The sequence below is a fragment of the Pipistrellus kuhlii genome, unplaced genomic scaffold (genome assembly GCF_014108245.1).
Source record: "Pipistrellus kuhlii isolate mPipKuh1 unplaced genomic scaffold, mPipKuh1.p scaffold_m20_p_2, whole genome shotgun sequence".
Lineage (NCBI taxonomy): Eukaryota > Metazoa > Chordata > Mammalia > Chiroptera > Vespertilionidae > Pipistrellus > Pipistrellus kuhlii.
Window position 1 is genome coordinate 172765322 of NW_023425515.1, and position 15512 is coordinate 172780833.

The following is a 15512-nucleotide window of genomic DNA, read 5'->3' on the forward strand; positions in this document are numbered from 1 at the left end:
GGCAGCTGGACCTCAGAGTCCTGCTCCATCAAAGCATCCCCCGGGCCACGATCTGATGTCTGTCCCTGACGGGTCCCCAGACTGTCCTCCTTGGGGACGGCAGTGAGGACTGTGTCCTTGTGCTGCTAGGAGCCAGCACAGGCCCAGCACATGGCAGCTGTTCACCAGTTCTGGATAGAGGTGAGGAAGAAGGAGGAGGGGGGATGTAGGTACGGAGGGAGGAAGGAGGGACTAGAGGCAGGGCTGGCCCGGAGGGTCTGTGGGCCCCGCCTGTCCTGTCTCTGCACCCATTTCCCGCCTGCTGGCAGCTCTCCTGCTCCTGCCACTACACCCAGGGCCTCCAGGTCTTCCAAAGCTCAGCTGTCTCCTTGTCCAATTCTATTTTCTTACCAGACAAACGAGGCGCTGGATCCGCCTTCCCGTTCACAGCGACAGGCTGCATGTCAGCTGCAGTGGCATCTGCTCTTGTCAGAAAAATTAAGAAGGAAGTGAAAGAAGCCACAGGCCTAAAACTGCAGGCTGGGGAGAGAATCTGGGCCTGGCCACTTCTGGGAAGGCCCTTAGTGCCCCTCAGGAGGCATGGGGGGTGGGAGGAGGGATTGGGGTGGGATGGGGAGGCAGGCCTGGCTAGACTGTGTCAGGGTTCTTCACCAACAGTCTCTTTTCCTAAGAGGGGGCAGTGTGGCCTCTGGAGCCCACTTCTGGGCTGAATCCCAGCTCCTGATCTCTCAGCTGTGTGTTTGGGCAAGTTACTTACCCTCTCTGTGCTTCCATCATCACAACTACGAAATGGGGATAATGTTGCAGAAGGTTAAATGGATTGACAGATGTAAAGCACTGGGGACTGAATACCTCTGGCCCTTGGTAGGTAAGTGTCTTGTTGGTGTCAGGATGCTTAGTTTTCTCTTCCTGCTCTAGGGGCTGCTTCTCTGACCGAGGGGCTCAGCCACCGTGTGCGGAGCAGAATGGGGAGAACTCCCGATCGCCCAGCAGGCTGGAAAAAGCCTCATTCATTCTACAAGCCCTTACTGAGCCCAGGCCCCTGGTCCCTGTCTTTGGGATCCCTAGTTTGGTGGGGGTTGGGGGGGGGGGGGCAGCGAGGCAGACACATTACAGAGACTTACAAGAGGCGGTATGTCATGTTCAGGAAAAAGAAGGGGAAGTGGCGAATGGATGTGGAGAGTGGTGAAGTGAGGCGGTCAGGGAAGGCTGCCTAGAAGGGGTGGCGTGAACAGAATGCGGAGCAGCGACTAGGAGTTTGCCAGGCGGCCCCAGGGTGGAAGGCCTTCTGGGGGGCTGGGTGTGAGGGGCCTGGCCAGCTGTGTTCAGGAGCCTGAGCTTTATTCTAAGGGCAGTGGGAGCACCAGGCTGTGCAGTAGGCGAGGATGCTATCAGCTTGTGGGAGGATGGATGGGAGAGGACTGGAGGCACCACCTCTGTCGGTGTCCTTCTTCCTTCATCCGTGTCGCCCCAGACACCATGGCCGGCCAGGTCCTTGGCATTACTGGCTCCCACTGAGCGACGAGCAGAGGCAGGGACCTCTGGGATCACCCAGGCCCGAGATGGCTGGGACCAGAGAGGTGGCTGGAGGCGCAGAGCTGAAGGTCTGGGCCTCTTGGGAAGGGCTTGGGGACTTCTCTTCAGGGCCGCGCTCTCCTGGTTCCCCCCATATCTCAGCCAGGGATCAGCCCTGGTGGGAGAAGCAGGTCAGGGAGGCAGCTTGCTCTGCCGGCTCCGTCCAGCAGGGGGCAGCCGCAGTGCGCGGATGGGCGCGCCCCACGACCGGGGCTCTGTTGTGCACCACGGCACTAAAAAAGGGTCTTTGGAGGATGTCAAGGGCTTCCTGAGCGAGTGGAAGGGCAGGGGGGACAGCCTTCCCACCCGCAGGATCTCGTCTATTGAGCAACCCTGCCTGACAGCTAGGGCCCGCCTCCATAATTTTAACCCTGGAAGCAACTGGAATTGCTGGGGGAGTGATAAACACCCATGCCCATGCCCTCCCAGTATCAGTTGAGTCAGAATCTCTGGGGGTGGTGCCCAGGCAGTGACTTAAGCTCCACACCCTGCGGTTCTAATGCCCCTGAATTACCTGGTGGCAGGGCCCTGACAAACGCCAGCCAGGGCTCTCTTTTCCCTCCTGGAGGCAGGTCTGCCTCATTAGCATCTCATGGCCATGACCGCAGTGGGTCTGAGGGCTCTAGGCCCCTGACATCTGGAGGCCCAGAGAAGCTGGTGAGCAGGACACTACGAGGAGATACCTGCTCCCATGTGGCCGGGATGAGGACTGCAGAGTGGGTGGTAGGGTGTGTGAACATGAAAGCACTTGTGTGTGTGTGTGTGTGTGTGTGTGTGTGAAGATGCTGGGCACCCACTGCATGGAGTGCATCCATCTGGGCATGTGCAGGCACTTCTGGGCTTGACCAGTCTGCACGGACACGCGTGCTTTAGCCTCTGTGCTACACGTGTGTGCCCGTTAACATGCATGTTGCTGTGCTCACCGCCTTGAGCTGCCTCTGTGCCTGACTTGTGTCTCTGTGTTCCCGTGTCTCACGCGTGTGGCTGTCTTGGCGCTGGCCTGTGTGTGCTCGTGTTCCTGTGTCTTTAGGACCCAATGACAGATTTGAAGCTCTGCTCTTTGAAGGTATTTTCCTCTTCCTCTCTCGCCTTCTAGTCTGATCAACATGCTGCTCCTGGGCAGCCTCCCCCAACACCACATGCAGGATGGCGCTGTGTGCACAGAGTCAAGTGCGGACTTAGAAAACCCACCGCAGGCCTGCCAGGCACCGGGTTCTCAGTTGGCCTCCAGGTGGGCAGCTGGTCTTGCTGGCAAGGGCCTCCTCAGAGCGGATGTGGCCAGCAGCAGGCACGGGGGCCCCCTGTGCTCACCGTCTGCCCAGGCCCTCCGTTACCCCCCCACCCCAATCTTGGAAAAGCGGTAGGAGGGAACGAACTAAGCAGAACCTGATGGAGACACAGGCCCTCCCAGGCAGGCCAATTATCTGCCATCACTTTATATCAACACTCCTGGTTCTGTTCACTGGGTATTTGGGGTGGTGTATGTATGAGTAAAAGTGATGTTTATCCTATTGGTAAAACTGTGATCTGCCTATGGTAGAAATGGGATTTATTATAAACACCGAGTATGACATACATTTTGATTTATTGGGAGTGGCCTTTGATATCAGAGTTTCCCTGGTGTCTTGTCACTCATGGTAAGGACAAAGATGACTTCCCGTTATGAAGTTTGTTCCCATAGAATCAGTCAGGTGTTATTTGGTTTGAAAATATCAGCCAGCTCTGCAAGGCCGTGGTTAACCTAAATAAATACTGCCTTTTCATGATTTAGAAAAAGGAGCCTCGTTCAGGCTGTGCCAGTCTTGTGGCCACACACACTATCTAACATGGAGCTTCAACTGCCCACCTCTTTCCACCTCCTGTGTCTTCTCTCCCCCACCCCGAATCTGGGAAATTCAGCCTCAGCCTCTTTTGGAGCTAAGTTGGAGGTGTGTGTGTGTGGTTGAGGTGGGGGTTCCTGTACCCAAGGAATTGTGAAGCTGTAGACCCAGCAGGAGCGGCGAGGGGGGCATTGGTGAGGGTGCCCGCTGAGAGGGCAGACACACAGGAAGCAGGGAGTTGGGGCAGGGACTGCCACTGAACAGAGGCGCCTGTACTGCCTGCTAATGGGAGTCTGGTTTTCCTTCATTGGGGACGTGGCCAGGACGCCTGCCCTGACTTATCTCTCAGAAGCACCTTGCTCTCTATGACCTCCCAAAGCACTTCAATTAAAAAAAAATGTTTTTATTAATTTTTATTTTTTATTTTTAGAGAGAAGAAGGGAGAGGAAGGGAAAGAGAGAAACATCAATGTGAGAGAAACATCCATCGGCTGCCTGCCGCAGGCATTGAGCCCTCAACCTGGGCAGGTGTCCTGACTGGGAATTGAACCTGCGACCTTTGGTGCACAGGATGATGCTCAACCAACGGGGTCATACTGGGCCCAAAGCACTTTATCTGGGCTTTGTGAGGGCACTGGGCACGGCCTCTCTTGAGTTGTGGTGTTGATTCCATTCCACTGCACATGTCCTGATTCCTGCCAGTAGTTCAGTGGGGCCACAGACACACAGACACGTGATGAGATGTGTGCTGCCATGAGAGTGGGTACAGGAGCACTGAGCCTGGTTTCTAAGCCCGGCTTGGGGAGGGGGAGGAAGAGGGTGTCAATGAAGCCTCCCAGACAGACATGGTGTCCAAGCCAAGGCCGTGTGAGGAAGGGGAGCAGACTGCAGGCGGAGAGGAAGTTTCAGGCTGGGCTGGTGTGTGTGGAGAGAGGCCAGATGTGGGGTCTGGAGTTGACTTCTCTGGGGCTTAGAACAATTTGTCGCAGCCGTTCCAGCATGATGGATCCCTTGTTATCCTGTATGATCCGGAGACATCTAGAAGGACGTGGGGAGGTGGAGCCAGAGTAGTGGGCTGGGCTGGCCTATGCAGAACTTTCCAGGAGGCCTCACATGGAAGAGTTTGAACGTCACCTCTGGGTGACCTAGAACTGCTGAAGGAGCCTACACTGTTATATTTCAGTCTTGAAAGAACACCTGTTCTGTGGTGTGGAGGGTGGGCTTGAGGGTGTGCTGGTAAATGTTTAACAACCTATTCTCTGGGAAAAGAAGCCCTTTTGCCAACTTTTGTGGGGCATCATCTCCCAGCCAAGCGCCAGGGGTCTGGCTCCTTGTCTATGGAGCATGGGAGAACAGGCACACCTGCAGCCCACGCCGCATACAGACACTGCCATGACCCTGGCCACTGCCACCGTCTTCTGGCCACCCTCCAGTGTCCAGCCGGCACCGACCTGATCTCATCCCCCAGGGAAGAACTCCCAGGAGCATCCCATTCCGTTTCCTGAGGGGGTCCCCAAGATCCAGCCCCCTGGGAGGAAGTCCGAGGCAGGAAAGGGCACCTCATGTGATCAGATTTCAGAGCTGAGGATGGGGAGAGAGCACACTGGGATGGGAGACTGATGAGCTGATGATAATAATTATGACAATTATGCAAAATACACAAATAATAATTACAGAGGATCATGATTATTATTGTGGGTGTGAGATGTTTCCAGCTTTCTGGAACCGCACAGAAACATTGGATATCCCCTTTCTGGTGTGTGTGTGTGTGCGTGTGTGTGTGTGTGGGAAGCCAAGCTTGGGCTGTGTGGCAGGGGGTGGCGTTTGCATCCCTCTCCAGGCGGCTGTCCCTTGCGCAGGGTCTTGTTGGGGTTCAGCCTTCCTCACCCTCTACAGTAGGGGTGTCGAACTCATTCAGAGAAGGGGCCAAAATCTAAAATCCAGCCTAAATCGCGGGCCGAATGGTTTACTGAACAGTCATAAACTGTCATTGTGATGGAAACGCAGCGGAGTGCAGTGATGACAGCGCAGTGCGGGCCACATTGCAAGGCCTGGCGGGACGGATTTGGCCCGCGGGCCTTGTGTTTGACACATGTGCTCTACAGAGTCTGCGTAGGACGAACTGCAAGGCCCGGGAAGACAGGGTACCCTGCTCGTTCCCATCTCAGAGCCTCATTCTCATGGGGGACACAGTCATGGGCGGGGGTGAACCAGGAGAGGGCAACAATGAATCAGAGCAAGAAGGAGCTCAGGGGCTACATGTGTCTCCCATGAGCTGGTTTCCTGGTCCGTTGCTGATTGGACATCAGACCGCAATGGAGTCAATCAGATTCTCTTTTCTGGACATACAGAGCCAGGCCTGGGCGGAGGCGGGGTCAGGGCCTCCCACTGAGAAGTTGGGAGTGGGTAGGAGATCAAAAGGGCTGCAGATTCAGAGAGAATGGCTGACAGATTCCTGGTGGCCTCCTGCCCCAGGCCTCTCCCTATCCTCTGTCCTCTTTGCTTTATTTTTATTCACAGCTCTTGACATCTTATATAGTTGGTTATTATTTTGTTATCTGCCTCTTCCTCTAGTCTAGACTGTGAATGTCCCCAGCACAGGAATGTTTTGGTTCCCTGGGGAGCCTCCCGTGCCGAAAACAGCCCCCAGTCCACAGGAGGCACTCGGGAAGAAGCGATTGCATGAATGGAGGGAGAGCCCGGGACAGGCACAGGGTGCTGCTCAGTAAATGGCGGCAGGGTTGAAACCATGAGCAAATGAACAGGCACTGATGGAATGAAAAACCTTGATGGCATGCCTCTCCCCAGAGGCCCCCGCGTCATAGGAGACCTGGTCTCCACCCTCCTCCCTCACTTGCCCTCCTCCCCAGTCCTTCAGAGGGAGAACTACAGGCTGACTGATCTTGGACGAGGAGTCAGACCACACCACTGAGAGGAGGTACTCAGACCTGGGGTGGCGCTGTGCTAGTGAGGACCGAGGATGAAGTTTTCATGCCATGGCACACATAAACTAATTACTAAAATTCTGCAGTATCCCCCCAAATGTATTTTTTTTCTGGATCTGATAAAAATACATGTAATTTTGATTGATTTACAAAAAAAGTAATTACCTACCCTTTTTGCTCCAAAGTGACTTAAAAAAAGTCAGCTGCCTATACTTGTATATAAGGATTTCTATTACCGAGAATTAACCGATCAGATGCAACCTTATTATGCAACGAGACCAATAAGATGCAATTCTGTTAAATGACATATATTTATTAGTGGTCCGGTGCACAGATTTGTGCACATTGAAAGGAAATTAATTAGAAGAAATATTTTAATATCTCTATTAACCTTTTCTTTATATTATAATAGAAGTGTCCACCAAATTCACGATCGACAATCACAGATTGAAACACACGCGTGTGATTGGCACCAGCAAGAGCTTTGCGTGTATTGCGCATGCATGAGTCAATGTTTATTTTTAAATTGCCATTGTGAGTCATATGTACCGGCCACTTGGTCAGTCGGATGGTCGGATGGATGTACAGTCGGTCACTTAGCCTTATATATATATAGATAGTTCAGGACAGGGCATTCCCACCGGATGGCCGTTGTTGGGTTGACTGTTGTCATTTTTTTAAATTTGACAATCTAAGAGAAAAGAGGTCAGTGTCTCTGACTAAATATTCAGATATTGCATGCTTTAGAAATTCTTCAGCACACTGGTTGAAAATCACTGGTTTTGGAAGGTCTCTCAAACTAGTGTGTGCCCATGAGCGTGCTGTGAGGTGTGTGCCTGTGATAAATCATTGTGCTGTGCTGGTGTGTGTGAATCTGTATCTTGGCTTTGATTACTTGCTTGTACATGTTGGGTGATCAATTGTGTGAGTGGCTGTACATGAGTGTGCTGGGTGTCAGCTTGTATGGAGGTGTGGCAGTGAGTGAGTGTGTGAGTGTGGGTATGTGTGCCTTTGTTTGGGATGTGTGTTCATGAAGTTCACGGAGCTGTGTGTGTGCTTGCGTGGGAGTGGGTCTGAACATGTTTTGTGTGTATATTCTGGTTGTGAGAGGGTGTGGATGACAAGAGTGAGCACGTGTGGACTGTGGGGGGTTTGCTACTGTGTGAACATGTCTGTGACTGAAACGTTGTGACAGATTCATCAAGGATTTCGGTGGCCCAGCACGGTTTGTCCTTAACCCATCCCCTTGAGACTTGTGCTACCAGAGATAGCAGTTGTATCGTTTTGCTTGTGCTTGTGTGACAAGGTACCCTGACACAGGGCCTTGGAGAGGGCGGTGGCCTCTCGGGGAGATTTCTGCTGATTGCCATTGTTTCAGTAGACACGCAATTATTTCCCAAGGCCAGGCGGACGGTGTTGGAAATAGCCACGCGCAGCGCTGAGGCCACGGGAACCCCATCCCATTCGGCACTAATGGGTTTGGTGATGATGATTGTTGTATTGCAGACAGCGTGACTATCTCCTAATTTAACATAATCGATAAGGCAACAACAGCTCAATGCAAATGAGATGTGGGGGACTGTGGGGCCATTTGTAAGTCATCTTCTTCATGTGTTTTCCCATTACTATCTTGGCTCCCCTAACCCGGCCTGAGGGAGAAGTGATCATCTGAGATGCCACACTTCCTCCAAGCCTTCCCTTTCATGAGGCTCAGGAAGGCCTGATCCGGGAACCCCAAAGACTGTCTTCGCATCAGCTGAAACGGAGTCAGGGAGCCTCCAGGTCAACAGGACACTTCTCTCCAGACTCATGCCATCCGCAGGGCAACCCCCTGAGGTTCCCCTGCCTCTTCCATCTGGCTGGGAGGTGCTCCACGGCTTCTCCCATCAGACCGGTCACCCCATCCCTCAGGATCTGGGTCTCTTTTGCTGAGTCAAGGCTTTAAATGCCACTGCTGATGGTCTATTCATTGGACCAAAGCCTGGCCAACGCCATGGGAGTTTCTCCTCCATCAAACCAGGAGCCCCCTACAGAGCAGAGCTCGGAGTCCACGCTCAGCCTGGTGCTTCCTCAGGCTCCTTGCTCAGACCTGTGTATGTGCACATGTGCCATTGCAGTGTGCCCCAGCTTGTGAGTCAGGAATGCAGCGTGCCAGCCGGGGGGCGGCTTAGTGCTCCGGAAGAAACTCTGGATCCAGACTGCCTGGATTCAGTCCTCAGCCCCACCGGCTGTGTGACTTTGGACAAGTTACTTGACCTCTCTGTGCCTCAGCTTCCTCGTTCTATACACGGGGAAAATAACATCTACTTGTAGTTCTCTTGTGAGATTTAAATGAGTTAAACTTCTTAACTCCTTTTAATATTTATTAAAATAAAATAGATGAGTTCCTCAGTCCCATTAGTTGCCATATTCAAGAGTTAAGTCATCACACATGGCTAGTGGCTAGATTAGTAGAGCAGATTCCTATGTTATTTCTATATCATCTCCCTCATCACAGAGAGTTTTATTGGCCAGAGCTTGTAGAGCTTTGATGGTGAATGAGCCGAGCTCCGAGGAGGTCTCATACTTCTCCAGATTTAGGCCTGGGTGCACCTATGTTTTCTCCAACTTCTAATTCAGTGCAAACTCCTCTCCTACAGGGAAAGTCCAACTCTGCACCCCCACCCCTGCACCTGACACCCAGGCCTTGGGAGCCCTGGTGCCTACTGAGCCAGATGGCCTGGGAGTTGTTAATGAGACACGTGTGTGTGTGTGTGTGTGTGTGTGTGTGTGTGTGTGTGGTGTGGGGGAGGCCCTGGCCATGTGCTGTGGTCATCATTTTGGAGCCTTCCTCGGGGAAGTAACAAATGGCTTTTCTACCCAGCAGTCCTCCAGTGGGGCCACCTCATCAATCAGTGTCCCTCCTGAGTCATCCCATGGTCCCACAGCTAAGTGACCCCCAAGACTGTGGGCTACCTGCCATGGCTTCACCTCCCACCATCCCTGCCCTGCCGAGCCTCCTGGACCATGTGCTGGTCCCAGTCTGGCTCTACCAGCAGCCAGTGGTCTGAAGCTGAAGGAATCATCTTTTCCCTCGACCTCAGTTCTTTCCTCTGTGACGCTAGGAGTGGGCTGGGAGGGGAACTCGCACAGGAAGGTGATATTTGGGATTGACAACCGGTTCCCCCTCCCAGTCCAGGGAGAAGACCAGAGGCCTGCGAGTCCAGGGCAGTGAGGGCACTGGAACCACCTTGGCATTCATTCCCCTAGTGATCCGCAGGCACCAGAATGTCTGGGGACCGCTGGCCAAAGGGCGGTGCTCGTGGGGAGAACGTGGCTGGAGCACGGGGTACCCGGAGATGGTTGAGGGTACCCTGGGATGGGCAGGGGGAGGAAGGCTGTGTCTCCCAGGAGGCCTTAGGCCAAAGCCAAGTTCTGGACAGCCTGGCAACCCCAGATTGAGGTCTGGCTCAGCACACAAGCACAGTGCAGAGATCTGATCCGAGGGGCAAATGGGATCAAGGCCTTCTCTGAGTTTCTGGAAAAAAGGTCTGGCACTGATGGAAGGGGCTGTGGTCACTCGGCCAGAGGGACATGGTTACAGGGGTGGTTAAACTGTACAGGTTTTTGTTTTTTAAATCATGTTTTATTTTTTAAATTTTGTTTTTTTGATTACAGCTGGCATTCAGCCTAATTTTTATTTGTTTCAGGTGTACAGAATAGTAGTTAGTCAATTGTATACTTTACAAAGTACCGATATTTCAAGTACTCACCTGGCACCATGCATAATTATTACAATATTATTGACTATATTCTCTGTGTTGTACATTATATCCCCACGACTATTCTGTAACTACCACTTAGCACTTTTTTTTTAATCTCTTCATCTTTTTCAACCCGTGCCCAAAACCCCCTCCTTCTGGCATCCACCAGTCTGTTCTCTTTATCCATACTTCTGTATCTATTCTGTTTGTTCCTTTATTCTGTTCTTTAGAGCCCACATATAAGTGAAATGATATGTATTTGTCTTCCTCCGTTGGGCTTATTTCACTGAGCGTAATACCCTCTAGGTCCATCCATGTTGTTGCAAAGGGTAAAATAAAATGCACAGGTTTTAGAGCCACATGGAATGGAGCTCAAATCCTGGCTTGGTGACCCCTAAGCCACACGACCTTGGGCAAGTAATTTAAGCTCATCTGTAGATGGTGCCAGTACTAATCTGCCTCACAGATTAAGTATGACAGCACTGGTGAAAGCCCCTGGCACATACAAATACTTGTATGTTCTCCTTTACCAACTAGCTTCCAGGATCCTCCTTGGCAAGGCTCAGAGTAATATGCAGATCTGGGTAGGCTTTAGACAGTAACAGTAGCTGCCCTTTGCTCCATGTTCTGTAATTTACCAAGCATTCTCATTTCCATGATCTCAGGATGGCCTTGTGGCAATCCTGATGGGAAAACTGAGGTCCAGAGACATTCAGTGACTTGGGTCATTTGGGCAAGGGGTACACAAAAGGAAAGGGGTACCCCTTGGTCCTAATGAAGACCCACTGTTCTACAATTGGGCACCTGATAGCTGCTGGTGGCAAAGCTTCCCCACATCCCTGAAAGACAGTAAACTTGTGGGCAAAGTGGGATGGAGTGGGGCCAGCGGGAGGCTCCTGTGAAATTTCCACTTGTGCTGGGCTCCTGCTTAGCTCGACAATGGGTGGGGATGGGTTTCTGATGTCAGGGGAGCTCTGCTCAGCCATCTGTGTAGGGTGCACTGGTAGGGCGCAGGGAAGGTGGGTCTGTTCTGCCTCCGATCTTGTAGCCTGGCCTTCTGTGTGCCAGGTCAAGTCCCAGGGCCTTTGCCTGCGACTTATTCACAACCTACAGCTGTGTTTTCAGGAGCTGGGTAGACAGTGAGACTGGGAAAGACTGGGGTAAACAGACCGCACAATTAGGCAGCAGGTAATGGAGATCACTGCATGATTCCGGCGAGGCAGCTGGCAGGAGTGTCAGCCCAGGCCAGCAGAGGCATGAATTTGGGCAGGAGTTGGCTAAGGTCACTTAGGATGTGGTCTGGGCTGACAGCCTTAGGTCGAGGCCACCAGCACCATGGTCAGCTCTACAACCTTCTGGTGTGGGACCCTTCTGCAGCTCCCAACCATCGCTCTGGCTGAAGAGCTTTTGCAAACTCCCTTCTTAGCTCATTCCCTGAGAAGTCCTTCCAACAGCTCTCAAGCTCCTTTTCCAGAGGGATGCCCATGACTTTGACCTGCATGGGAGGAGTCTCTGAAGGGGTCTCCTTCAAGGGTCTAGTTTGTTGTTGGGTGATCCTTATCAACCTCTGGGCCCCCTATATTTTTACCTTAGGGCCCGAGCCCTAAGCCAGGGATTCAGTCTTTATGCGAGGAGTTGCCGAAGTTGAAGGGCCTCTCTGCTTCTTTCCAGCCAGTCATGCTGCCCATCTGCCTGAGCCGCTGATGCCCTGACAGCACTTCTCTCCATCTCCTCTGTTTCCTCTCCTTTGCTTGAGTGAATCAGGGCTGAAGGCCAGAAGTCACCCGTCGGAAAGTTTCTCCCACTAATGAGCTCTCTGAGGGCTGCAGACAACCCTTTCCTTTGCCCTGCGCCACCCTGCTCACTTACTAATATAACAATCCAAAGGAGGAAGAAAGAAGGACCAATCAGCTCGCAACTCTGCCAGTGGACAATCCGAGGGAGGGAGGGCAGAGGACAATGACTCAGTCAAGAGGATTTGCATGGGAGCAAATCAAGATGCGTTCAACTTTATACTTTTTTTTCTCAGCATGGTATTCTCTGGTCCGAGCCCCTCATGTTGCAGATGAGATGTCTGAGGCCCAGACAGGGGTCAAGTTGCTTCCCAAATCTACCTGGCTAGTGGTGACCAAGACAAGAACTGGAACCTGGATTCTCAATCCAGCATCATTTCTAATGTAGAGCTTCTTTGGAACGCATTTATTTTGAAAGCTGAAATGAGATCTCTTTTAATTGACAGCTTGACATTTCTCTGTCTGTCAACACTGATAAATTTAGAAGAAATGGGCTTATTTGGGTACATCTGGAGACTAACACAAAGATCAAGATTGCCACTGTGATGATGTCTTCACTCTGCCACCTTGAAGCAAAATGGCAGTTGACACAAACGTTTTCAAGGAGACGGGCTGTCTTTAATTTGTAATGGATTTCAACACAGTTGGGCTTGTGGGCAGAAGTTACTGTGGACGTGCCTGTGTGGAAAGTGACCTGGAGTTCAGAGTCATTATTCTTTACAGGAGGTGCATTGCTTACTCCACTTCTGACAAGACCAGCAGAGTGTTGGTTACCATTAATGTTATTTATGACTAGAGGCCCAGTGCACGAAATTCATGCATGGAGGGGGGGGTGTCCCCACAGCCAAACCTGTACCCTCTCATATCCGGGACTCCTTGGGGGATGTTCGACTGCTGGTTTAGGCCTGATCCTGGGTATCGGGCCTAAATTGCCAGTCAGACAGCCTTTTCACAATCCTGTGCTGCTGGCTCCTAATTGATCACCTGCCTGACTGCCTGGTCACTCCTAACTGCCTCCCCACCCACCGGCCTGGCTGCCCCCAACTGCTCCCCCTGCCAGCCTAGTCACACCTCACTGCCCCCTCGCCCCCATCAGCCTGGTTGCTTCTAACTTCCCCTGCTGCTGGCCTGGTTGTCCCCACTGTACTCTCCTCCCTCTCCCCACTGCCCCCATGGCCTGGTTGTCCCACACAGCCTGCTGTTCAGTCATTTGGTCATCCCTCACTAACTCCCCTGCCAGCCTGGTAGTAGGCAGCCATCTTGTGAGGGTTAATTTGCATATTACCTCTTTATTATATAGGATGGTGGGAAGAGAGGCCCTTGGTGCTTAGTCTTTTGGGGGGACATGGGCCAGGAGAAGTGGAGTGTGGAACAATCTATCTACAGCCTGGTATTCTGAGGCCCCCAAGCCTCCTTCCTATCCATTTATCCACTTCCCTCTCATCATCAACCCAGAAGGACTGGAGGTACCCAAATGTCTGAAGAATCCACTGGGATCTGCTTGAGAGGCTGATAAAAACTAAGAACATACTTTGAAAAAAAAAATAATGTTGCCCTGGATTTTTCAGGTACCCAATGCTCAAAAGTAACCCCAGGTTTGCACCTAGATTTGGAAGGCACTTACACACACACACACACACACACACACACACACACACAAATATATATATTAGGTCTAGTAATAATGTCGTTTTCTAATACTTTTTTAAATCAAATTTATTTAAACAATACAACAAAATTTAATCAACAATACAGTTGCCGTTGTTTTCTACTACTTGTGCCCAACGCTCAGGAAGCATTTTAATCCTTCTGTTGTAAAATTCTTGTGATTTTGATGCAAAAAATTAGGTCAATGCATTTTTGAGGCATTCTTCATTATTAAATTTTTTTCCAAGAAGAAAGTTTTGCAAAGAACGAAACAAATGGTAATCGGAAGGGGCAATATCAGGAGAATATGCAGGTTGAGGGAGATCTTCCCATTCCAACTGGCGCAGTTTTTCAGCAGTGATTCTTGCAGTATGCGGTCGTGCGTTATCGTGGTGAAGAATTACGCCCTTCCGATTAATCAGCGCGGGTTCTTTTTCTCTTAAAGCTTGGGCTAACCTTTCCAATTGGGCACTATACATTGCACTTGTAATGGTTTGGTTAGATGGTAAAAGTTCATAATGAAGAATTCCTTTAAAATTCCACCAAACACACAGCATCACTTTTTTCGCATGCAAGTCAGGTTTTGGCGTGGGCTGAGAGCCTCATTTTTGTCCAACCATTGAGGCCGCCTTTTCAAATTAACATACAGCACCCATTCTTCATCTCTGGTAACAATTTGCTCTAAAAACGGCAAACGGTTTTGACGAGAGAGGAGCGAACTGCAAATTGTGACTCTTTGATTATGGTTATTGTCGGTCAACTCATGAGGAACCCATTTTCCAAACTTTTGGACTTTGCCAAGTGCACGCAATTGATTGGGAATTGTTTTTTGTGAACAATTTAAAGTTGTCGCAAGCTCTTGTTGGGTAATTTGAGGATTTTGCACCAAAAGAGCTTGAAGAGCTTCTTGATCAAAATTGGACACACGGCCTCGACCACTCTTGTCATCTAACGAAAAATTTCCCTCGCGAAATTTCTCAAACCAACGCTGGCATTTTCTGGCGCTAACTGCATCTTGACCAAGAGCGCTACAGATGTTTTTTGCAGCCTCACTTGCTTTTCTTCCTAATTGGAACTCGTAAAGCATGCAGTGCCGAATATGCTCTTCATCCGCCATCTTCTTAGCCCTAGTTTTGCAACAAAAACCAAACCAAACACAAACTTTTTCAAGCAAAACTTGTTAATTGCACTTCACACGTTCTGTAGATACCACGTGTTTGAAGGTTATGTCAATACAAGTCAACGCCAAGCAAGATTTTAAACGAATGTTAAAAAACAACATTAATTATTACTAGACCCGATATATATATATATATATATATATATATATATATATATATATATATATATATATATATATATATATATTGATTTCAGAGAAGAAGAGAGAGGGAGAAAGAGATAGAAACATCAATGAAGAGAGAGAGAGTCATTGATTGGCTGTTTCCTAAACGCCCCCTACTGGGAATCAATCTTACAATCCGGGCATGTGCCCTTGACTGGAATTGAACTCGGGAACTTTTAATTTACAGGCTGACATTCTAGCCATTGAGCCAAACTGGCTAGGGCTGGAAGATGTTTTTTAAGGTTGAGTGGATAGGATAGCTGAGTAGACCAGTGAGGCTCCAGATGAGTTCACTTCCAACTGAGACATGGAGCCTTCCTCTTTCCACCCTTGCACTGCATTCCTTCCCTGCATCTTGCACAGTGATTGTCGCCTTTTTTGGGTCATGGATCTCTCTGAAAGGTTGGCAAAAGGAGGTTCCTTCCTTTGAGGGAAGACGCACAACCTTAGAACAACTTGCACATGATTTCAAGGGGTGGACAGTCTCCTGGAGCTCTTCCATGGGTTCCAGGTGGGGAATTTCTAACCAGAAAGATGTCCTTTCTGTATTTAAAAAAAAAAAAATACATTTTATTGATTTTTTTACAGAAAGGAAAAGAGAGGGATAGAGAGTTAGAAACATCCATGAGAGAGAATAATCAATCA